We start from the raw sequence: 24,681 nt of genomic DNA on the forward strand, positions 1-24,681 counted from the left end.
TGTAAGGTACTTCCCAATTCTTTGTAGATGCAAAGTAGACATAACATCTGATCTACAATTTGGGCAGGGCAGATTCTGGTTTGCATTTTAATCAATCTGTTCAATAGGCACAGTTTAGCAATCTGGTAGTGTTCATTTCAGAAATCCTTCAGACTTTATTTGAGTGGTAAATGTAACCAAACAATCCTCAGTCATGGTTCTATTTGGAAGTCAGTCCATATAATTAATCAATATCTACTGCTTCTTCTTCCAAAACTCCAAGCATGACCATTATACATTATGGTGCATCTTATTAAATGTTGAGAGTAAATATTAATGATCGGCTACATATATGTAAATGGCTTGAATGCCTGAAGCAGAATATATTACAGATCTGTCACTAAGTAAATGTTGGAGCAAATGATAGGGTGCTGAAGAAAATCTCTTATCTGGTTTTTGTTCAATTTGATTTACAAGATGTGGTAAATGAAACATTGAGAACAACGGAAAAAGACTTTCTCTAGGTCGTGAGTTAGCTTTGGTTATAGCCTGATGCAACATTGCATCAGAGTATCCCGTGCCTTTAGCCTTGTCTTCATCTCTTGCAGACATGTCTCAAAATCACTAGTGGAACTACATATCCTTTTAAGTTTTAAAATCTCGCCATGGGGCATACTACTGATGGTATGCTTAGGGTGTAAACTAGTGGCGTGCAAATGTCGTGTTTCCAGCAGTAGGTTTTCTGAAAAGTGTTGTTTCTAATCTGGCATTTTTGATGTACACTTTCACATCTAAAAATTATATTTCACATTTGCTAATGTGAGACGTGAAGTTAAGGTTGAGGGAGTTATCATTTATCTCTTTCAAGAATGTTAACTCTTCTTCCTCATCCCCTTGCCATAAAAAAAACGTCATCGATCAACGTCAACGCAAATATTTCACAATCTTTTCATTAACCCGTACACGATGTTTGATGTTTAGGACCTGTTCCTTCCACCTGCCAACGTGTAAACATGCATAGCTAGGGGAGAAACAGGATCCCATCGCCACACCCCTTAATTGTTTCCACAAATCTTTACCAAAGAGGAAAAAATTATTGTAGGGACACCATTCAATGAGACTGATAATGACTTTGTTGTGTTCATGATATTCGTAAGCTCTTCTACTCAAAAAATGTTCAACCGCTTTCAAACCACTGGTATATCCTATACTTGTATATAGGGACTCTACATCCAAAGTTATTAACAACATATCGTCACTCCATTCTAGGTCCCCAATTTTCTGCAGGAAATCACTAGTATCTTTAACAAAACTTGGCAAGCTCTTTACCATGTCCTGCAGAAAAAAGTCAATATACTGCCCAACCTGTTCACCTGCACTTTTAATTGCCTAGATAATCGGTCTTCCCGGCGTTGGAATAATGCACTTATGAACTTTGGGGATTAAGTAAAACACAGGAAGGACAGGGAATTCATTGTTCATAAACTTGAATTCTTCCATAGAGATCAAACCTTCTCTGCGCCATTTGGATATCAACTTTAGTAGAGTCTCTTTAGCCTTTGTATATTCTTTGTGTGTGGTTTTTTCATAACAGTTGCCTTCTTGTAATTGTCTATACGCTTCCCTGGTATAATCCTTTTTAGGCCAGATGACAACATTTCCACCTTTATCTGAGTTTTTTATCACAATTTCTGTGTTGCTACTCAATTTTTTCATAAGGGTGGTATTTTCTAATTGTTTATGATGACATATCCTCTTTTTATTGCCTCTGGTCGTTCTGTAGAGTTGCTTCATATCATTAGTCACACAGTCATGGAATGTGTCTACAGCATCCTTGGTCATTAAAGGAACAAAACTGGATTTGCTTTTGAAGGGGGTAATCCCAGCTCCTTTTTGTAGCATGATTATTTTGCTTAATCTGGTTTGCGTACTTAAATTAGCATCCGGGCCAGATGCCTGGGAATCTGTCGCATCTTTGAGGTCATGTAAATTGAGGAGAATAGAGACATCTGATGACAAAAGTCCCGCTCCGTTCATATGTATTGCTGAGGAAGGGCGAGCTTCTACTTTAATGGAATTTTTTAAATTTTGAAGTGCAAAGAATTTTTTTTATTTAAGTTTTCTAATAAAACAGAAGACCTCTATGCATGTTGCTGCATAGTTGAAGGATTGTTTGGGGCAAAAATTGAGAACAAGAGATAATAGTTGTTCCTCTGCTTTAGATAGCGTGATGTCAGACAAATTAATGATGGATTTCTTAACTATTGCCGTTTCCTCTGCCACGTTGATTTCGGCTTCTTTTTTTGTTGTTTTTTGTTTGTGCTTTCTTCTTCTTTCTCATCTTCTTTTGTTCCTACGTTTTTTGTTACATTCTTTAGTCTCGGTCTCAGTGTTTGTAGTCTTTCTTCGACTAAAACATCTAATTCTTCCTCCAAATTCAATTTAGTCGCTGTCTGTGGAATAGAATCTGAGTCCCGACTGGACTCGCTGGTGGGAGATACCGTATCAATGCTGGACAATTCTTCATTGGCATTGCCCATTCCCGTTGTTACTATTTGAGGAATTACTTTCTTATTGCCTTTATCGCTATACTGTTGTCTTTTGATAGCATTATATTTACGCGTGAAAGTGAAGATCTGACCGTTGTCATAGTCTGCCTGATCACGTGCAAACTTCTGGACTTTTCTAATTTTTATTTTGTTGTCATGTTTCTTCAATCTTTCGCCCATGGTATCTTTCAGTCTTTTAATTAAATCAGTTTCCTCAAAATTCTCAATTTCAGTATTTAGTCTCTCTATTTCTTTCAAGATTTCCACACGATCAATCAAAGCATATTTATTTAACATGTGGACTAAATTCATAGATGCTGCCAGGTTGCTGTGCCCCCATTCTTTCCACATTAGGGGGTTCGGTTTGTTGAAGCTGGGTGCGAGTAAAATCCGTAAACCTCTAGGGACTTGCTCCGCTTCTGCATACTTGGTCAATGAGTAATGTTCCCACCACTTAGTGATTTCAAGTCTCTTGTTTTTTTCTAGATCATTAAGAAGTGTTTTTAATTTTTTTTCTTCTTCGCTTGCGTCAACATTGTTTGGAACTTTATTGAAACCTGCCCCAGAGGCCGGTTTGTTCCCGAATAACTCCTCCGCCACCGCCTCTCATGCGTGGACAGCTTCCGCAGAGATGCTGTTTAAACCTATTAATTTTCTTGTAAATCCCTCTGCTTAATTACAGGCAGCTCCAATCTTGAGTGCGCCGATCTCTTTACCTCCCCACCTATGCTCTGCCAATGACTCACCGCGTAGCGAATAGTCCAGCCTCCGACCCAGTCGCCGCTTGTTTTCTTCGCTTCTCGCTTGTTACAGTCTTCCGGCCGCAGTAGGGGGTGTTCACCAAGGTTCCGACAAGGATTCTGCAAAATGGTGGTTTGAAGGTGAAAGCCACCTTCAAATTTATATATACTAAAAAAATATAGGTTTCAGGGACGTTCTAGTTAGTTGAACATTTGACTCATATAAAACCAGAGAAATTCGCCTGTTATAGTTAGTTGAGATAACCATAACTCGCGCCCTTGCAATGCACTGCTGATGGTGTCAAATATTACATCACTCATGACATGGTCAGTGACATCACTGATGACATCTCAAGTGACATTACTCATGACATCATCCAGTGAATGTGTGTTTCTGTAAAGTTTTAATATGTTTTAGATATATATGCTAAGGCTTATTGAAGAATGAATACATTTACAAGTGCCTAAAGGAATTATTTTGTAGGTGCGTGACTGACTGTTTAAGTGAGTCATTGAACATGTCTTACTGAATGCATGGGTTAGTGACTAAACCATGTGAAAGTCTGTATTGGTCTCTCCATTGGTGTGTAAACAACTGCATGGGTTGCTGAATAGCTACATGAGTGTGTATATCGGGTATTGATTTCTTGTCTGAGTATCTGTATGTGTCCCTGAGTGTCTGTGTGGGTGGGTGGGTGTATTACTCTGTCCATATATGTCTGACTGGGTGATTCAGAGGTTGTATGGATTAAAAAGTTAATCTGGGAAGGGCTGTATGGGTGAGTTAGTGTGTCTATGGGTGTGTTGGTGAGTGAATAAATGTCTCAGTGGTATATCTGAGACTAACTACATATGTTTTAAGCCACTATTTGTGAGTGTTGGAGTATATAAATGAGTATACATGAGACTAAGTTATTTGAAGAGTGGGTGTATAAATAAGTGTCTGCTTCGATCAGTGACTGTATAAGACAGTAAATATGTGTTAGTATCTGTGTAAATAATAGGCATGGGCGGAAAATCCGTTCCGCTCGCGGATTTTGCGGATTTTCGGCAAATTCGCGGTCCGCGAGATTTGCAAATTTCCCGCAAAATCCGCGAGCGGAACTGATTGGGTCAAAAGTTGAAGCTGACTTTTGTAACTATTTTAGAATGGCGCCGGCAAGCTGCCAACAAGCTGCCAGAGCCATTCTAAAATAGTTACAAAAGTCAGCTTCAACAGGAAGCACTAATAGATAAAGTAAAGCAGGTGCTCTAGTTGAAGCTCAAAATCAGTTACACAATCATTAATCACCCCAAACTTGGAGTGATTAATGATTGTGTAACTTAATTTTACCTTCAACTCGAGCAGCTGCTTTACTTTATCTATTAGTGCTTCCTGTTGAAGCTGACTTTGTAGCTATTTTAGAATGGCGCTGGCAGCTTGCCGGCACCATTCTAAGTGGGGCTGAGGGCAGAAGGGCACAAAGTGGGACAGAGGGCAGAAGGGGACAAAAAACGAGTTAGGCAGAGGGCAGAAGGGCACAGAAACGAGTGGGGCAAAGGGCAGAAGGGGACAAAAACGAGTGGGGCAGAGGGCAGAAGAGCACAAAAACAAGTGGGACAGAGAGCAGAAACGAGTGGGGCAGAGGGCAGAAGAGCACAAAAACGAGTGGGGCAGAGGGCAAAAGGGCACAAACACGAGTGGGGCAGAGGGCAGAAAGGCACAAAAACGTGTGGTACAGAGGGCAGAAGGGCATAAAAAACGAGAGGGTGGTAGTGATGAACCAGAGGGCGCATCGCGGTCTCGCACAAAAAAAAAACGCGAACACGCAAAGCGCCCCGTGAACATGCCAAAACGCCCCGCGAACACGCAAAAATAAAAAAATCCGCAAATTCGCACAAATTTGCGAATTTTGTGGATCGCGAATTCGCAAATCCGCAAATTCTCAGATCACGAATTCGCAACATTTGCCCATACTTAGTAAATAAGTGATGTGGTATGTCTGTAAATAACGGAGTTGGTGTTTATAACTGCATACTTGATTAAATGGGTATATGATTGATTCTTTGCATTATTGGCTAGGTAAGTGAGTAACTGTGGATGACTGGCAGATTGCGCCTGCATGTATAGATGTATGAGTGCATACTATAGTCCTGTATTGATTAGTAACTACATGTATAAGTGACTGGATGTATGTGCAGACTTAGGAAATAGTGAGTGCTATGTAGTATATAGCATTCTTCTGTGAATGGTTTCAAAAATAGTAGTCAGCATGTTAGAATGGGTGTATCAAAGTTTAAATTACAGCATCAGTGTGTGCATCAGATTGTCACGTGGATGATGTAATGAGTGATATCATTTGAGATGTCATCTGTGATGTCATCAGTGATGTCACTGGCCATGTCATGAGTGATGTAATATGTGACATCATCAGCAGTGCATTGCGGGCGCGCGAGTTATAGTTGGCTCAACTAACTATAAAAGGCGAATTTCTCTGGTTTTATATTAGTCAAATGTTCAACTAACTATAACGTCCCTGAAACCAATTTTTTTAGTGAATTTCTAAGGTTTTTTAAATGCTAATTTCTAACTATAACGTACATGAAATCTATGGTTTTTTCAGTTAATTTCCAAGGTTTTTTTAAATGTTAATTTCATATTTTATTGTTTCTAAAACCTGTATTTTTTCAAATATTTGTTTTATATTTTGAAACTCCATTATAATTCTTCTTTTTTTTAACTTTACAAATTATGTAAAGTTTTATATCTTCCCCAAAAAATATGTATATATTTTTTTGAGGGGGGAAAAAACTGGTCTCCCATACCGGTAGCGTACCAAGCTCCATCACCACACAAATCCTATCCGCCATATCGCTAAACTCGTAAATGATGCACATTTCGTATCCGACGACTTCGTGTCACCGCGTCCCACATAACATCATATACACATGAAGTCACCCCAGGTGCTACTTTGGTATCCGACGGGTACGCAGTACCAAGCCACGCATTACGTCATGTACGTATGGGGTCGCGCCCTCTGCGCTTTGCGTATGCGACGAGTACACGCTGCCAGGCCCTGTGTCACGTCACAGACGTATAGTATCACGCCGAGTTCCCATTCCATTTTTTTTGTCTCAAAAGTATATCTAAATATTTTAAACAGTATATGAGAGCAAGCAATTATTTAAAATATTTTAAACATTTATATATTTCTAACTGTAATAAACTTATATAATGATAAATATATTTTGTCAAAATCGTGACGGATGTGGCCTCCTTGCCACTCGGTGCGGGATTGCCATGTGAACTTAAAAAAAAGCATTAGATTGGTTCATAACATTTCCCATTGTAACAGTTGGATGACCCCACCCATTTTACTCATTCTCTCTACAGCATTTGATGAGAGACACCTCTTCTCCTTAGAAAGCTTTTTTGAAAAGTGTTTTCCTGTATACACATGGCTTATATAACACACAACATGCAACGATCATGCTCTGTACATTAGCCATCCACTTGTGATTGCCATGCATCTCAAAGGTTCCATTAAAAAACAAACATGTATTACACGATGCCCCTGGTGTCTGTGTGTGCACATTCTTGTGCTCCCTTTTGGCCTCGGTATTCGTGGCTCTAAGAAGTATCAGGAGTCACGGGCAGAGTGGGTTTAGATCAAATGTGACAAACAGTAAACAGCAATGTGTAGATTTCTTTTGCTGTACGCTTTGTTGTCAGGCTTTACCAATATAGTAGTGTGTTATATGTGAGACTTTCAGATTCACATTTCACATGCATTGCTTGACTGTAATGAGTGTTATCACTGTGTATGACATAGCCTCACTGCTGATCCTCCCTCCATCCGAGTACGTTCACATGTCTACGCTACACAATAGCAACACTTTCAATAATACCGCACACCATTAACATGCGTGTCTGTGCATATCCACAACCTTGACAATGACATGTAATGTTTACCATTCAATCTTTTTAAACGCCATCTCATTAACTATAGTTTCTGCCCTCCCGACACATGCTACACTAATCTAAATTGCACACTCTGCGAGGTCAAAACTACAAAAGAAACACACATAAGCACACTTCCTGGCCAGACAGGAATGGAACATTGCCCAGGTCCCCGGAATAATTATTCACACCCCTACGCTGGCTTGGAGTACGCAAGCCCAGTCCACTTTGCGTATTTATAAATAGGATAACCACGATGCCACACGTCCCTCTTCTTCCAGACTGCCTCAGGTGATATGCCGCATCCACCTCGCATATCACAATGCACAATAAAAAAAAGAAATGGATCCATGAGGTGTACACCATCCTGGCAATCAACACGGGCTCTAAATTGTGAGCCCTACTGCCCGTCGTCTACTAAAGGGATCCATGAGGTGTACACTATCCTGCAATCAACACTCATCCGAATTTTGAGCAATGCTGCCCGTTGTGGTCGCTCACACAACAATGACAGCAGGTAAGCAGGACCTCCAATTGAGTGCGGTGCGGCGGAGACGGGTGGGGTGCATCACCCTGGCTGCGCAGGTGCGAACAAATATTGTTGTAGTGCGTAATGATGTGATCTCTGACCTCATTCAGTCTCATCTCTGTCTTATTTTAAAGACCTGCTAGAGCGGACTGTAAGTCTGAGCCAGTGGGCAGTGCTGCCCTACCGGCACCTCTTGTGCGCGGTGCTGCAGGAGGGGTGGGATGCATCAGCCAGAGTATGCACGTGCGAATAAGCAATATTTCCGTGTGTAATGATGTGATGTCTGACCTCATTCAGCCACATCTCTGTTTCATTTTAAAGACCTGCTGTACCATACTGTAGGCCCGAGCCTAGGGGCAGCGTGCTCTACAAACACCTGTTGCGTGCGATGCTGCGGGAGGGGTGAGGTGCATCACCCTAAGTGCGCATGTGCGAAAAAGCAATGTTGCTGTGCGTAAAGATGTGATCTCTGACCTCATTCAGTCACATCTGTCTCATTTTAAGGAACTGCTGGAACATGCTGGCGTTGGCTTTTAGGACACTGTAGTGAGCTTGTAACTAAGTGTACATGCACACAGCCTTCCACCACTGCATTACACAAGCACATTATGCTTCTAGCATGCGCTCTGTTCCTTTCTATATAAACCTTTGTATGACGTATAATTATTTAACCTTGTGAATTCTCGAGCACTCCATCTTCTCCTTGAACCATGATTACCACTAACAGTTGGTAGATCTTACTTCAAAAACAAAGGATGCACTCAACTCCTATTTTCTATCAAGCTTAAAATAAACCTTCATTTTCCTCCAGATGTTTCCACCATTAAATTATTTCTCCCTTTTCAGACAATCCATTGATTGGCTCAAGAAGGGCAGAGCAGGAGCTGATGCCGCAATGATGCCCAGGGCATTCTGACACCTTCCATCGTGGTATCAAGACACCATCGCCGACGGGAGACCTGGTCTACCTTACAAACGTACCCCGGACTCGGAGCTTGCACTAACACTTCGTGGGACACACTGGTGGTAGCAGGTGAGCAGTGAAGCCTCGGTGTGCAAGACCTACAATTGAGCATAGTGCCGGGGAAACGGGCTGGGGTGCAGCACCCTGGGTGCATAGGAGCATGCAAGCGATTTTCCCGTAGCTAATAATGTACGACTATAATATCAAAGAACGGCGATAACATTATCACCACTTCAGTGGCAGGAAACTGCCGCTAAAGTGGCTATAATGGGCTTGATAATATGCCTTTGTGAATTCCCATAGAAGCCCAGGTTCACATCACAACCTGGGTTTCTATGGGAATTCAGAAGGGCATATTATCAACCTCTTATTGTCGCTTTAGCTGCATTTTCCTGCTGCTAAAGCAGCGATAATGTTATTGCAGCAATAATGTTGACCTCCCCACGGTCCCCAATCGAGAGGGCCAGCCCCGGGGGATGGGGCCCCTGGGGCTACAAGTGGCCCAGGAGGGGGGCCATGCCGCCCCTCTCCCCATAAGTAATAAATAAAAAAAACAAAAAAATAGAAAGGCCAGCCCCGGGGGATGGGGTCCCCGGGGCCATAAGTGGCCTGGGAGGGGGGTCACAAGGCCCCCCACCCCAATAGTAAACAAAAAAAAAAAGGCCATTCTCGAGGGATTGGGTCCCCAGGGCAATTAAGTCCTCAGAAGGGGGTCCATGCGGCCCCCTTCTGCATTTTTTTTAAATTACAAAAAAAATATTTTGGGGGCAGGCCCTGGGGGATGGGGTCCCCAGGTCCCAAAAAATAGAAAAAGAAGGGGGGTTACACAGCCCCCTTCTTAAATTTTTTTTTTTAAAAGACCGGCATCGCGCCGGGGGCCAGGCCCCCTCCTTTCATCACTCTGCAAACGCGCTCCCTGGCGCATTTCCAGAGGGGGAACGTATTCCACTTGAATAATGGGGGTCCTTGGAGGCCAACTAGCCCAGGATATGCCAGGGGGCTGCGTTGCAGAGAGGTGTTCTGAGCCCATGCCCCTTTTTACACCTCTCTGCAACTCAGCTCTGTGGCACATACTGAAGGTAGCTAGTGGACTAGTTGCACCCCTGGGATTGTCAGTATTCAAGGGAAGTTAATCCCCAACTTAAAACCATGGGGCGGGTTTGCACAGTGGTGAAGGCAGGGGGCGAGCCCTGAGTTCACATGTGTGCACCCTGTGGCGCGGTTTAAGTTGGGGAATTAATTTCTTGTCAATCCTGAGGGCTCCTGGGGGCCAACTAGCGCACCAGGTACCTCCAGTAATAATAATAATACTGATATTTATAGAGCGCGAACAGCTACCTCCGAGGAGGTGTCCCGGCGCTAAATGAGCAGCTAGATGTATTAGCGAGAAAGAGAGTGGTTTAAGCTTTTTGAGTAAAGAGCCAGGTCTTAAGTTGCCTCCTAAAACAGGCTTCTGAAGTTGCAGCTCGAATAGCGAGCGGCAGATCATTGCACAATTTTACTGTCCCGACCGAAAAGGTCCTGCCCCCAAGTCGGGCTCTCCGGGCTCAAGGAACATGCAACAAAATCAATGCGTTGGAACGAAGGGACCTCGTCTGCTGGTATCGGGGAAGTCTCAATATAAGATAGTTAGGACAGTTGCCCCGTAGTGCCCTAAAGGCCAGGGTCAGTGCCTTAAATTTGATCCTGCAGGCCACTGGGAGCCAGTGCGGACTGTGCAGATGAGGAGAGACATGCTGTCTAAAAGGAATGTGTTTTATCAGCCTTGCAGCAGCATTCTGAATGGTCTGTAAACGTTGAATAAGATATTTCGGCAGACCAAGATAGAGGCCGTTCGCGAAATCCAGCCTCGATGTAACAGTCGCATGAACTACAGCTTTACGGCAGTCTTCTGGTAGCAGTTCAAGAAATTTACGTAGATTCCTAAGTTTATTTAGGCACCCCGCCGAGACCTGCTTTATGTGTGCAGAAAAGGAGAGGCTTTCATCCCAGCTCACTCCCAGGTTTTTAGCGCTACTGCTGGGAAGTGGATGAGAGCCCATTTCCGGTGGCCACCACAAATCCAGCGGGGGCTGCAGGCCTTTTCCAAAGAAGACCACCTCAGTCTTGCCCGCATTTAATTTTAATTTATTAGTATTCATCCGTATGGCAATGTCACGTAGGCAGCCCTTGAACTTGCTAAATGCTGCCACAGTCAATTCTGTGTAAGGGAAGACTAGCTGGGTGTCGTCTGCGTACGATATCGTCTTAATCCCCCATTTAGCAATTAACGTAAAAAGTGAAGCTAGGTAAACATTAAAAAGCAAGGGACTAAGTGCTGATCCTTGGGGGACCCCGCACCAAAGGCATTTTGGCTTGGAAGCGAAAGGACCCGAGGCAACTTTCTGGGAACGATCACTTAAATAGGAGTGTAGCCAAGCCAGTGCTTTATCTTTCAAACCTACTCCTTCTAATCTCTGCAAGGGTCTAGCATGGTCGACGGTGTCAAACGCCGCAGATAGATTCAAGAGCACCAGCATAGCTGATGCTCCTGAATCCAAAGACCACCTAATCGACTCTGCCACCTCAATGAGGGCGGTCTCGGTGCTGAAGCCCGATCTAAAACCGGATTGAGTATCATGCAAGATGTTATTTGTTTCAACGAAACTACTCAGTTGGCGTTGTACCAGTTTTTCAAGCATTTTTCCAGGGGCGGCCAATAGGGAGATAGGCCTAAGATTACTAAGGTCCTCTGGGGCTCCATTTGTTTTTTTTTTCAAGGGAAGAAGTGTTGCATGTTTCCAACAGTCGGGAAACACCCCAGACGCAATAGAGATGTTCCAGATATGTAAAAGTGTTTCTACGAGGGAGCATGACATCACCTTCCATAACTTGGGCGGACAGGGGTCATCCGGAGCTCCAGATTTGCACTTCTCTATTTCTTCCAGTGCCTCTTTAAATAAAAAAGGATGAAACTGGACCATTGGCCTGGTTACAAAAAAGTACATTTATTGAAAAAGGGATCAGGTAGTGATCAGACCAGACCAGTGGTTGAAGGGTATCAGCTATAATTCCCTGAATATTTGAAACAATTAAATCAAGTGTATGCCCTGCCCTGTGAGTGGGATAGGAGATGATTTGTATTAGACTGGCTGCTTCCAAAGTAGACATTAATTGGGCGGCCTGAGGGCAGCTGGGCCTATCTGCATGGATGTTAAAATCCCCCAATACTATAAAATGAGAGTGAACTAGGGATCTTTGGACAATAAGGTCAGAAAGCTTGCATGTACTTTCTGGAGTACAATCCGGGGGTCTATAAGTGACCAACCCTGCTAGCGACAACTGTGGATTGACTTGAAAACAGAAGTACAGACCCTCAATGCCTTTTATAGTGATGGGTGTAGAGGACATTAAGGTGAAGTTTTCCCTAAGAATGAGAGTCACCCCGCCACCCCTTCTGTCTCCCTCTCTATTAGAGAAGCTCATTTTGAAACCCAAAGGGATAGCCAAGGTGATAGAGGCTAGATTATCTTCTTTCAGCCATGTTTCTGTAAGAAATAATGCGTCCCACTCTGAATCCGCGAGCAGTAGCCTTATATCATCTGCATGCCTGGGAAAGGATCTACAGTTCAGTGGGCCTGCCCGAAATGTTGTTTTGGGGAGGCCGACGGCAGAGTTGGTCTTATGCTTTAAATTCAGATTAGCTGATGTAGAGACAGTGTCCATTACCCAACCACAATCAAGACACACCGACGGCAGCTCAGCGCTTGCTAGGTTAGTTCTGGTTGACTTGCACTGCTTTGTAGTGTTCATTGCTAATAAATCGGACCTGGACCAGTAAGCCCTCCTAGTATTCCTGCACTCACCGGCAACACCTCTCTGCAACGCAGCTCTGTGGCGCTTATTGGAGGTACCTAGTGAGTTAGTTTGATCCTAGGGACCATTAGGAGAGAAGGGGACTTAATCTTTCAACTTAGAACGGCCACAGGGCGCGTTTACACAGTGGTGAAGGGAGGGGACAGGGCCTGAGGTGTTGTGTGCAAACACACCCCATGGCGCGTTTTAAGTTGGGGGAAAAATTTCCCTTCAATTCTGAGGGACCCTGTGGGCCAAGTAGCCCACCAGGTGCTTCCTGGAAGCGCCACTGCGCTGTGTTGCAGAGAGGTGGTGCAGGCCATGCCCCTTTTTACATCTCTCTGCTATGCAGCTCTGTGGCGCTTACTGGATGTACCTAGTGGGCTAGTTGGACTCTAGGGCCCCTCAGGATTGAAGGGGAATTATTTCCTCAACTTAAAACACGCCACAGGGCGTGCTTGCACAGTGGTGAAGGGAGGGGATGGTATAGGAAAGTGGCTCTATATATTTTGGACCAAAGTAAAATCAGCGGAACTACGAATTCCGATTTACTCACCTGTTATCAGGGGAGACCTCAGTGATGCATCTTTGAGCCCAGTACTGATCCTGAAAAGTAATTCTAACCGTACTTACCAGTAACTTGAATTTCCTTCCATAGGCTAACGTTGACTGGTTTCACATGGAAATTCTTCTGTGTGTGAAGTTTGGGAACTTTAAAATATTCCTCCAAAATCAGCCAAACGACGAATTCCGATGTACTCACCTTTTATCAGGAGAGATCTTGGTGCTGCATCTTTGAGCCCAGTACTGATCCTGAAAAGTAATTGTAACCATACTTACCAGTAACTTGAATTTCCTTCCATAGGCTAACGTTGACTGGTTTCACTTGGAAATTCTTCTGTGTGTGAAGTTTTGGAACTTTAAAATATTCACCTAAAATCAGCCAAATGACAAATTCCGATGTACTCACCTGTTATCAGGAGAGATCTCGGCACTGCATCTTTGAGCCCAGTACTGATCCTGAAGAGTAATTGTAACCATACTTACCAGTAACTTGAATTTCCTTCCATAGGCTAACATTGACTGGTTTCACATGGAAATTCTTCTAAGTGTGAAGTTTTGGAACTTTAAAATATTCACCTAAAATCACCCGAAAAACAAATTCTGATTTACTCACCTGTTATCAGGAGAGAACCCAGTGCTGCATCCTATAGCCCAGCACTTAACCTGAAAAGTAATTCTAACCGTACTTACCAGTAACTTGTATTTACTTCCAAAGGAATCCATTGTCTGGTTTTCACAAGAAAAGTTTCTAAGTGTCTATTTTCACAAACTACAAATATTCCTTTAAAAATTGCCTGTATGACTTAAACACATTCTTTCGACTGTTTACAGGAGATGCATCAGTGCTGGAGGCAAGATACACCACTTATTAAGAAAAAGTAGGATAACATTGGTGATTCTATGTGAAAAAGTTTCTTAGTGTCAACTTTTAAAATACAATAATATTCCTTACAAATCACTACTGTAACCAAAACACTTTTACTCAAGTGTTTGCAGGAGATGTACCAGGACTGAATCTAGGATCCAGTCCTGTGATTAGAAAAGTAATCCATAAAGTAACTAATTGCATTTAACTAGAAATACCCATTGAGTTCATTGTTGCATTGTTTTTTAAATTGTGTTGCCCATTGCAACTATTGTACTTATAAGTCTATTGCCTATTTACAAAGTATTTAAACTAAAGTAATTCATTCTGAGAAAGTATATTTTGTAATGTAATGTATAATGTAATTATAATATAATTTAAAGAATAAAATATCTAAAAATAAATTGTTATAAAAAATTTACTAAATCAGTATTAAAAAAATATAACAATTAATACATTTAAAAATCCTATAGTTAGGAATTAGCATTTAAAATACCTTCGAAATTCACTGAAAAAAACCATATGTTTCAGACATGGTGTAGTTAGGAATTAGAATTTAAAAAACATTTGAAATTCGCTGAAAAAACTGTAGGTTTTAGACATGTTATTGTTAGGAATTAGCATTAAAAAAAACTTAGAAATTCACTGAAAAAAACATAGGTTTTAGGGGAGTTATAGTTAGCTGGACATTTTAGTCGTACAAAACCATTGAAATTCCTCCGTTATAGTTAGTTGTACTGACTATAACTCGCGCGCCCGCAATCCACTGCTCATGACGTCACATATTACATCACTCATGACATGGTCAGTGACATCACTCATGACATCACTGATGACATATTAAATCTTATCATTTTTCAAGTACATTACAAATCCTATGACAGTACTGAATTCGAAAATTAGTATTGCACAATACATCTATCTCTAAATTACTCTTCTTTGTAGTTTCAAAGAACAGTGTATTTGGAACCCTTCTCTCACCCTGCTTTACCTCATTTGCCATAGCGACCTCCTTTGCACCACACTCTATTCTACCAGTAAGTCAAAAAAGTTCACAGTAATTTCGAACAGGAGCATACCAGCTTCGTGTTCAACTGCAGCAGGTGCGGTTCACTGCTTTAAAATGTTAGCATATCCCCAATAGCTTAACTTGTCTTAAATGTAGTCACAGATCTAGTTACTTTACATATTAAATCACTACTTATTTTAGCTACCAAATTATTTACACCACCCAGTCAAATGCATCCTTTTCTTAAACCAGGTCCACTCTGCCATTTTACTGTTTTATATTCTACCAACTACCTCATTCAGCTGCAGCCTTCTCCTGTGTGACACTGCTCTTTCATTCAAAATGATTGGAGTGTGGGTCATAGCTTTGTATTTTGTGCCAGATCTGTGCTAGAAAGAGTGGCATTGACATAGACTTGGATTTTTCTAATGCGGACATTACTTGGATTGGCCAGAGAGGGTTAAAGTGGCAGTAATTGCTACCTTTGTTTGAGAGAATTGCAGATTGCCAATATCCAGACCTCTTGATTGTGTACTGTTGTGGCAATGACCCAGTCACTTTTACTGGGGTAGGTCTGGAAACAGCAATGAAAAAAACTTTGACACTTTTCCCATGCACAGCCTTGGTGTTCTCCAACATTTGCCATGTGCAGAAATGAAAAAGGTCAGATGAATTCTGTCCACAAATAGACAAAGCCAGGAAACATGTTAATAAAACGGTTTCTGCGTTCCCCAAAGAACACACAATGGGTTCCATCTACAACAACTTGAGCTTTGACATGGAGCATATACATAGACGTAATGGAGTACATTTCTCTGAGAAATGCAGCAGGATATTCCTTAACAACTTGCAACAGTGCATCCTGTTTTATGTGTAGTTAGCATATACACAACTCAAAGGCTGCTCCAAGAGCCACCCTATTGTCAAACACTATATAATTTTTATGAGGAGACTGAGGAGAACATTGAGTTGTAGGAAATTTGTGCCGGCGTGATGATCCCACACAGAAATGTGAGAAAAACATGATTTATTAGCTACATTGGAGGTTTGCAGGGTATTCGGGGTAAGAAAGCATTGGGAAATTCATATGTCACACCTCCCTAGGCTCACCCACGTGTTTAGTTTTAGAAAATGTCTGAGTTTGATAGGTTTTCCTCGTTGGCTGCCAAGACCGGTACCAAAAAGGCAGGTGCCTCCCTTGCAAAACCAGGTTGTTTTGTGATTGATAATTCTGATGTCTCCACAATATGTTTTGGGCCTTTCCCTTTCACTGGCACTTCGCCCACCCACACAAGTGAGGTAGCAATTGTATCAGAAGACTGGGGAATGCTGGGTGGTAGGAATTTTGTACCGGCCCGGTGATCCCACAACTTTCCCACACAATAATTTGAGGACCATTTTATTTTTTAGCTAAATTTGATGTTTGCAGGGATTAAGGGTAAGAAAACTTTAGGGGAATCCATGCAAGCTACACCTCCCTGGACTTTCTCAGGTATCTAGATTTCATAAATGTCTGGTTCTAGTAGGGTTCCCCAGGACTTTTCCTAACAGAAATGGAAGGAAAATGTGTTTTTAGGCGCAGTTTGAGCTTTGCAGAGGGTTCTGGGTAAAATAACCTAGTGGGAGCCATACATGTCACCCCATTCTTGACTTTCCTGGGTGTCTAGTTTTCAAACATGTGCTGGTGCCGGCTGATATGGGGCCCTAAAAATCCACAGCTATCCAGATTGCAAAAACCACATCGTTTTTCAGAGGGAAAAATTAGACGCACCTATGTTGCATTTGGTGCCTTTTCGTGCCACGGGCACTTGGCCTACTTACACAAGTGAGGCACTGTTTTTCTAGGGAGACTTGGGAGAATGCTGGATGTTGGAAAATGTGTGGCTGCATGCACTTTCCCTGTCTCTTCCTCATAGAACTGTGAGGAAAAGGTGCTTTTTTAGTCAAAGTTTGAGGTTTGCAAGGGATTTTGGGTAGTAGAATATGATGGGAGCCATGCAAGTTAGCCCACCCTAAATAACCCTTGGAGTTTAGTTTTCAGAAATGTACAGGTTGGCTAGTTTTCCCAAGGTGCCAGTTGAGCTAGGGTCCAAAATCTAGAGATATCCACTTTGGACAAAAGTTTCAGTTTTCGGTGGAGAAATGTGATGCCTCCACATTGTATTTTTAGTTGTTTGCTGTCATGGACACTAGGCCTACCCACACAAGTGAGGTACCATTTTTATTGGGAGACTTGGGGGAATGTGGGGTGGATAGAAGTGTGTGGCACCTCATTGATTCCAGAACTTTCCATCACAGAAATGTGCGGAATTACTTTTTTAGTTGAAGTGTGATGTTCCCAAGGGATTCTGGGTAAAAAGCATAGTGAGAGCCATGCAAGTCAGCCCACCCTGGATAGACGTAGGTCTCTAGTTTTATATTAATAGACTGGCTAGGTTTCCTGAGGTTCTGGTTGAGATAGAGTCCAAAATCTAGAGCTACCCACATTTGAAAAAAAAAGGTCAATGTTTGGTAGGATAGTGAGCTGCGTCTATGTTGCATTTTGGGCAGTTTCCTGTTGAGGCACTAGGCCTACTGACACAAGTGAGGTACTATTTTTATTGGGAAACTAAAGGAAATGCCTGGGGGATGTAGTCTGTGGCTTCCCCCAGATTCTAGACCTCTCCATCACAGAAGTGTGAAGAAAATTTGTTTTTTCAGTCAAAGTTTGAGGTTTGCAAGGGATCACACAAATCAGCTCACCTTAGATATCCCTAGCTGTATAGTTTAAAAAAATGTACAGGGTGCCTAAGTTTCCCTAGGTGCTGACTGAGCTACGGTCCAAAATCTAGAGCTACCCACATTGGAAAAAAGGTCCGTTTTTGGTGGGATAATGAGCTACGTCTATGTTACCTTTAGGGAGTTTCCTGTCAGGGCAATAGGAGTCCTACCCACACATGTGAGGTATCATTTTTATGTGGAGACTTCAGAAAATGCCTGATGGAAGGATGTTTGTGGTTCCCCGTAGATTTCAGAACTTTCCATTACAGGATTTGAGGAAAATGTGTTTTTTCAGTTAACGTTTAAGATTTGCATTGAACTAAGTTATAAAATGTGGCGAAATCAGCCCACCCTGGATATCCCTAGGTGTTTAGTTTTCAAAAATGTACAGGTTGGCAAGGTTTCCCTAGGTTCTGGCTGAGCTACAGTCAATAATCTAGAGCTACTCACATTGGGAACAAGCATTTACAATGCAACGGTTTCGCCTTTTGAGAAGTTAGAGCTATTGGCATTGTAAATGACAAAATTTGTATTTATGTGTTGGTTTTGAAAACAGATAAATAAATGGCATTGTCATTTACATTGCCAATAGCTTAATCTCTCGCAAATGTGAGAACTATTGTACCCTACGGACGAGCTCAGCAGACAGCAATTACTACCACCCACACACACACCCAGAGTCACACACACACACCCAGCCACACACACCCAGAGCCAGCCACACCCACCCAGAGCCAGCCACACACACCCAGAGCCAGCCACACCCAGAGCCACACACACACACCCAGAGCCCCCCACACACACACAACCAGAGCAGTCACATACACACATCAACTGGAGCAGTCACACACACACACACTGGAGCAGTCACACACACACACACACTGGAGCAGTCACATACACACACATGTTGGAAGGTGATAGAACCGAGGTACAGGGAGAGAGTACATCATTTACAGAGGACTAAAATAACATTCAATTGTGGATTTTTGGATTCGAAGTTAGAAGTCCTAGCAAGCAAGAATGGCAACACTTTAAAAAATGCCTTCCTATGGAGACTGCCACCGGGAGCAAATACATAACACGTTCCTGGTACTAGAAATAACATAGTCCCTTGCAAGCATGACCGTTAGTCCTCCATTCTCAAAAACCAACACCCCCCTTTCAACCATACACCTGAAGGACGTCCGGACACCCAACTAAATATCGGAGATATTTTAGGCCAAGGAAGGGATATGAAAAATTACATTAAATACTACTACAATAAAGCACATTTTCCAAGAACAATCAAAATAACCAAAGAAAAAAAATCTCTATACCGGCACTGGCATTTTCTTACTTTATCACAATCACACAAAAAAGTCAAAGCATTTCATATAGGTAATAACTCAATACAAATACAACCATAGAATATTAAAGTGTGACAATGGAGAAAAGTAGTTTGGGGAGGCGCGTGCATCCATCAGCTCGCCGTTAAACCATAAAAAGCTCCGAGCCGGACTTTATCCTTTGACATACCACTGATGAGATCGCAACCTGGGATGATAATGGTTCCTATTAAAAGGGGCACAATAAATTATCTTTGTGGTGTGCGCTGCACTGAATGAATCGTATTTTCACACTGTGTATGATGTCACCTACTTAAATATAAACTGTCTGTAATCGATGTATTCTGCATTACGTACCGTTTCATTTAATATCATGGACACAAGAAAGTATGCAAACCAAAGAAAAAGCTTCATCATCCTTTCGGCAGACTTGTACCGGTGGATGATGAGTAAGGAAAAAGTTCCGAGAACTGTAGAGCGATGACAAAGCGGGAACAGGGACACGAACAGCGGGGGGCAGGAACGGGAAGACGGACAGCGGGAGGGGGGTGCGGGAACACACGGAAAGCACTCACCTGGACCTGGACTTCCACCGGCGGCGGTCGGCCGCGGAATGACGAAAATAAACCTCGACAAACAGAAAAATAAACCCCGCCCACCACCGCACTGACGTGTCCAAAGGGGCAGGATGAGTAAAAATGGCTGGAACACCCCCGAATCTGCTCCGCATTGACGGACAGATCTCTGTTCCAATGGCTAGCCTCCATTTATGGAGCTAGCCAATGGGAAACAGAGGCGGGACGAACATCCATACTGTTAACAAAAGTTTTCACCTGGGCGTGCTACGGCCAGGTCGAAACCTAAAAAGGGTCCATTTTTGGTGAGATAATGTGCTGCGTCTATGTTGAGTCTTGAGCCGTTTCCTGTCGGGGTACTAGGCCTACCCACACAAGTGAGGTACCAATTTTATTGGAAGACTTTGGAAAATGCCTGCTGAAATGAATTTTGTGGTATCCTGCAGATTCCAGAAATCTCCATGACCGAAATGTGAGAAAAATGTGTTTTTTTCTGTCAAAGTTTGAGGTTTTCAAGGGATTCTGGATAATAAAATGTGTCAAAAGCCACACAAATCAGCCCACCCTGGATATCCTAGGTGCCTAGTTTTCAACAATGTACAGGTTGGCTAGGTTTCTGAGGTGCTGGCTGAGCTACGTGAGAAATTCTTGAGCTACCCTAATTGGGGAAAAAGGGTCAGTTTTTGGTGGGATAATGCACTGCATCTATGTTACACTTTGGGCCATTTCCTGTTAGAGCACTAGGCCTACCCTCACAATGAGGTACCATTTTTATTGGGTGACTTGGCGAAATGCCTGGTGGAAGGAAATTTGTGGCTCCCTGCAGATTCCAGAACTCTCTGTCACAGAAATGTGAGGTAAAAGAAGGATCCATTTATGGTGGGAAAATGACCTGCATCTATGTTGCCTTTTGGGCCGTTTCCTGTCAGGACACTAGGCCTACCCACACAAGTGAGGCATAATTTTTATTGGGAGACTTTGGAAAATGCCTGATGGCAGGAAGTTTGTGGCTCCCTGCAGATGTCAGAACTCTCCATCACAGAAATGAGAGGAAAATGTGTTTTTCAGTCACAGTTTGAGGTTTGCATGGGATTCTGGGTAACAATACGTTCCACCTTGGAAATCTTTAGGTGCCTAATTTTAAAAATGTACAGGTAAGCTAGGTTTCCTGAGGAGCTGGCTGAGCTACAGTCCAAAATCTAGTGCTAGCCACATTGGAAAGAAGGGTCAGTTTTTGGTGGGATAACGCACTGCGTCTATGTTGCATTTTGGGCCATTTCCTGTCAGAGCAGTAAGTCTACCCACACAAGTGAGGTACCATTTTTATTGGGAGACTTTCGGAAATGTCTGGTGGAAGGAAGTTTGTGCGCAGATTCCAGAACTCTCCATCACAGAAATGTGAGTAACATTAGTTTTTTCAGTCAAAGTTTGAAGTTTGATTTTAAAAATGTGCAAGTTAGCTATGTTCCCCTGGGTGCTGGCTGAGCTCTGGGTCCAAAATCTATAGCTACCCATATTGGAAAAAAAGACTCTGTTTTTGGTGGAAAAATGCAATGCATCCATGTAACATTTTAGGACATTTCCTTTTGCGGGTACTAGGCCTACCCACATAAGTGAAGTACCTTTTTTATCGAGAGACTTGGGGGAATGTGGGGGGCATGAAAGTTTGTGGCTCCTCACATATTAAGAACTTTCCATCACAGTAATGTGAGAAAAATTTATTTTGTAGTTAATGTTTGCGGTTTGCATGTGATTCTGGGTAATAAAAACATGGTGAGAGCCACACAAGTCAGTCACCTTCGATTCCCCTTGGTATCTAGTGTTCAAAAATGTACTGGTTGGCTAGGTTTCCATAGGTGCCGTCTGAGCTAGGGTCCAAAATTAGAGCCTCACACATTGCCAAAAAGGCTCAGTTTTTGGTGGAAAAATTCAATGAGACCATGTTGTGTTTTGGGCCGTTTTGTGTCACTGGCAGTAGACCTACCCACAAAAGGGAGGTGCCATTTGTATTGGGAGAAAATGTCATGTGGACAGAAGGTTGTGGCTTTTTACAAATTCCTGAACTTTCCATCATAAAAATGTAAGGAAATGTATTTTTTGTCAAAATTTGAGGTTTACAAGATATTGTGCGTACCAAATGTGGTGAGAGCCATGCAAGTCAGCACACCATGGATACCCATAGGTGTGTATTTTTAAAACATTTTACAGGTTGCTAGGCTTCACTAGGTGCCCGTTGAGCTAGTGTCCAAAGTCTAGAAAAAGAGGGACAGTTTTTGCTGAAAAAATGCAAGGAGCCCGAAGGTGAGAAAAGTAGAGGTTTGTGAGGGGTTTGGGATGAGGTAATGAGGAGGGGAGAGCATATGGGGGAGGTAGATTAAAAAAGGTCCCATAGACAATGATGAGACTCATAGGACAAGTTCCTGTAGTGGAGACGGAGAAGACAGATGGTGGTTGAGGAGCTACAAAGAAGGACTGGGTCAATAAAGGGACCAACATAATGGAGCAAGTGGGAGGAGCTGGACAGTCAGCTTTAGGAGTGTCGACAGTTGCAGTAGTGTCAACTGTAGTGTAGTTCCTATCATCCCAATAGGCTCTGCGCATTGGAATAATACCTACAGCAGTAAAGGCCTAGACCAGACGTTAACTAGGTCTACTACTGTCGATACTAGACTTAAAGTTTTGGGTTTGCCAGCTTAGGCCAGAGTTCACTAGAAACTTTCTCGAATGTTCAGGAAAGAATTAACTCCCCTGATTAGACAAGAAGGGATTTAGTTTCTGACAACCATAGAACATGACAACTTTGCTCTCCCCTAATCAAGAGTATATCTCGAGAGTCGTGTGAACAAAAGGCAATTTATTTTACTCAGTCAGTACGTGCATTCTTAGTCTCATCAGAATGTAGAGAAAAGGAAGAGACGGGCGTGTTCAATAAAAAGATGTTATTTATTGATCAGTCTCTTTTCTCGTACAAGAGAAATGGATCGATATTATTGCAATACTTATAGTTAAGTAAAGTGCATACATTAAAAGCAATAGTATAAAATAATACTGTAAAAACATTGATATGGTTTCTAAGCCATAAGATGTTTTAAAATGAATAAAATATATTACATACACATATACATTTGACTAAACGTACTCAACTGGTGTTTCTAGATACGCCTACCCCGTGTACCTGACCTAAGTCTAATACGAGGGCGGGAATAGAAAGTTACAGTTTAAGTTAAGTTTGTTTTTGCCAAGTGAATAACTTAAGAATTCTCTGTGAGGGGTTATTCAGTTCTGTACCTGGAAGTTAGGATGAATGAGGAATGGTATCTCTCTCTCTGGTCTCGATATTCCAGGCTGCCCGCGAGGGCTACCCAGAAACGCCGGGGCTGGATTTCTCGGCAGGAGAAGTCAGCGCGTCTCTCAGCGCGTCAGGAAGGCGGGGCTGCTGCCAGCGGGGTCTGCTCTGCTCTTGGCTTCGGAAAGTATGGCTGCTCCGTCTCGTCACCACGCGTGTGTTTGCATAGGGCAAGATCGGTAATATTTATACCTTTAAGGTGCCGAGATTGACGTAAGGATGGACATAGATACGTCAATAAGGATGTCATACGACTTGCTCGTTAGCACATTCTTTTACTGAAGTTCTCGGTGAAATCAAAACAATGGCCGCAGGGTTTTGCCCAGGTTGTCATAGGTTTGATTTGTTATGAGAACTCCGTATGCCTTATCAGGGGCTGGAGGAATATCGCTTGTCTAATTAGATCGCAAGCGTTATGACCTAATCAGATAACACGTTCCTGTGCCGTAGTGTGACTGCGTCAGATAACGGTATCTGCATCATGGGGATTTTCTGCCTCATGGGCTGATTACTAGTTAACTTGTTAGTTTACTAACCAGAATAGGGTCAGGAATAGGGGGATCGATTCAGGACCTATAGGAATACATCACACCCACTCCACGCTAACTATGTACATATTTACTAATCTATGCATAGTATAACATAGTACAACATACTATAGAGTATAGTGTATACCTTACCACCCCAAAATACATAAATGCATTTTGAAATTTTTCAAATATACGGAAAAATTGCAGACATATGTATAGTATGCACTCAAGCTGTAGAATAATGCCAAAGTAATCGCATTTGTATACATTATTGCTTATTTGGTATATGAGAATTACACATGAAATGGCTTCTTAATACAGAAAAAAAGTTCGAGACCATTCCATCACAGAATAAAATATTTATGAACGTATCAGCGGGCAGCTAATGTCTATAAGCTATCTAAAATTTAGAAACCTTAGTTCTTTAAGAATAGTTCTTACTTTAAGCAGAAGATAGTGTCCCGAAAAATATGCAAAAATATTTGGGGCTGCTGAAAAATTGCTGTCCGTGAACTGGAGGGAAAATCTGTTCATGTGACTTTATTTTTAAAGTTGAAGGCCGAATTCAGGGAACACCGTGTGCGAGCTTGCTCAAAAGTCTCTATTTCTGTTCTGGAGAGAACATCATATCATTCAGGCTTTCGAAAAAACTGTCAACAGCTTCCTGGGAAAGTTCCACTAACTCGGAAATAGGTGTAATCATGCATTCTTGCGCATGATTGTCTCCATTGACATTCTGATTTGCATTGCTGACAGAAGGTCGTACCTGTTCGATGCTGCTTTCATCTTGAACTTCACTACCCATCAATCGTAGTGGTGAAGCTTCCACGAATGCCGTCATCAGGATTGGTAGCCTTTGAGGGCAGCACAAAGCATGAACCTTGATCGGGCTCAACAATGTTTCTGCATCCATTGGCGCATCCGATTGTAGCGTCAGACAGGTGTCTAACACGCATTCTTCTCCGCATAGCAGACACCTCAATACAGGTAAAACACATCTTTGCCACATTGGTCGAAATGATAGAAACCAAGTTATGTTCAGGTCTCTAAGCCGGGAGAGTCCCAGGATTTTTGATATCCGGTCCCGGTATCCAATGGCTAGGATTGTTTCTTCCCTTGTCGCAAGAGTTTTGTCTGTGACATGGGTTGCCATAACGAAAAATAAGGAC

Source organism: Lissotriton helveticus, chromosome 1_1 (genome assembly GCF_964261635.1).
Source record: "Lissotriton helveticus chromosome 1_1, aLisHel1.1, whole genome shotgun sequence".
NCBI classification, from domain to species: domain Eukaryota; kingdom Metazoa; phylum Chordata; class Amphibia; order Caudata; family Salamandridae; genus Lissotriton; species Lissotriton helveticus.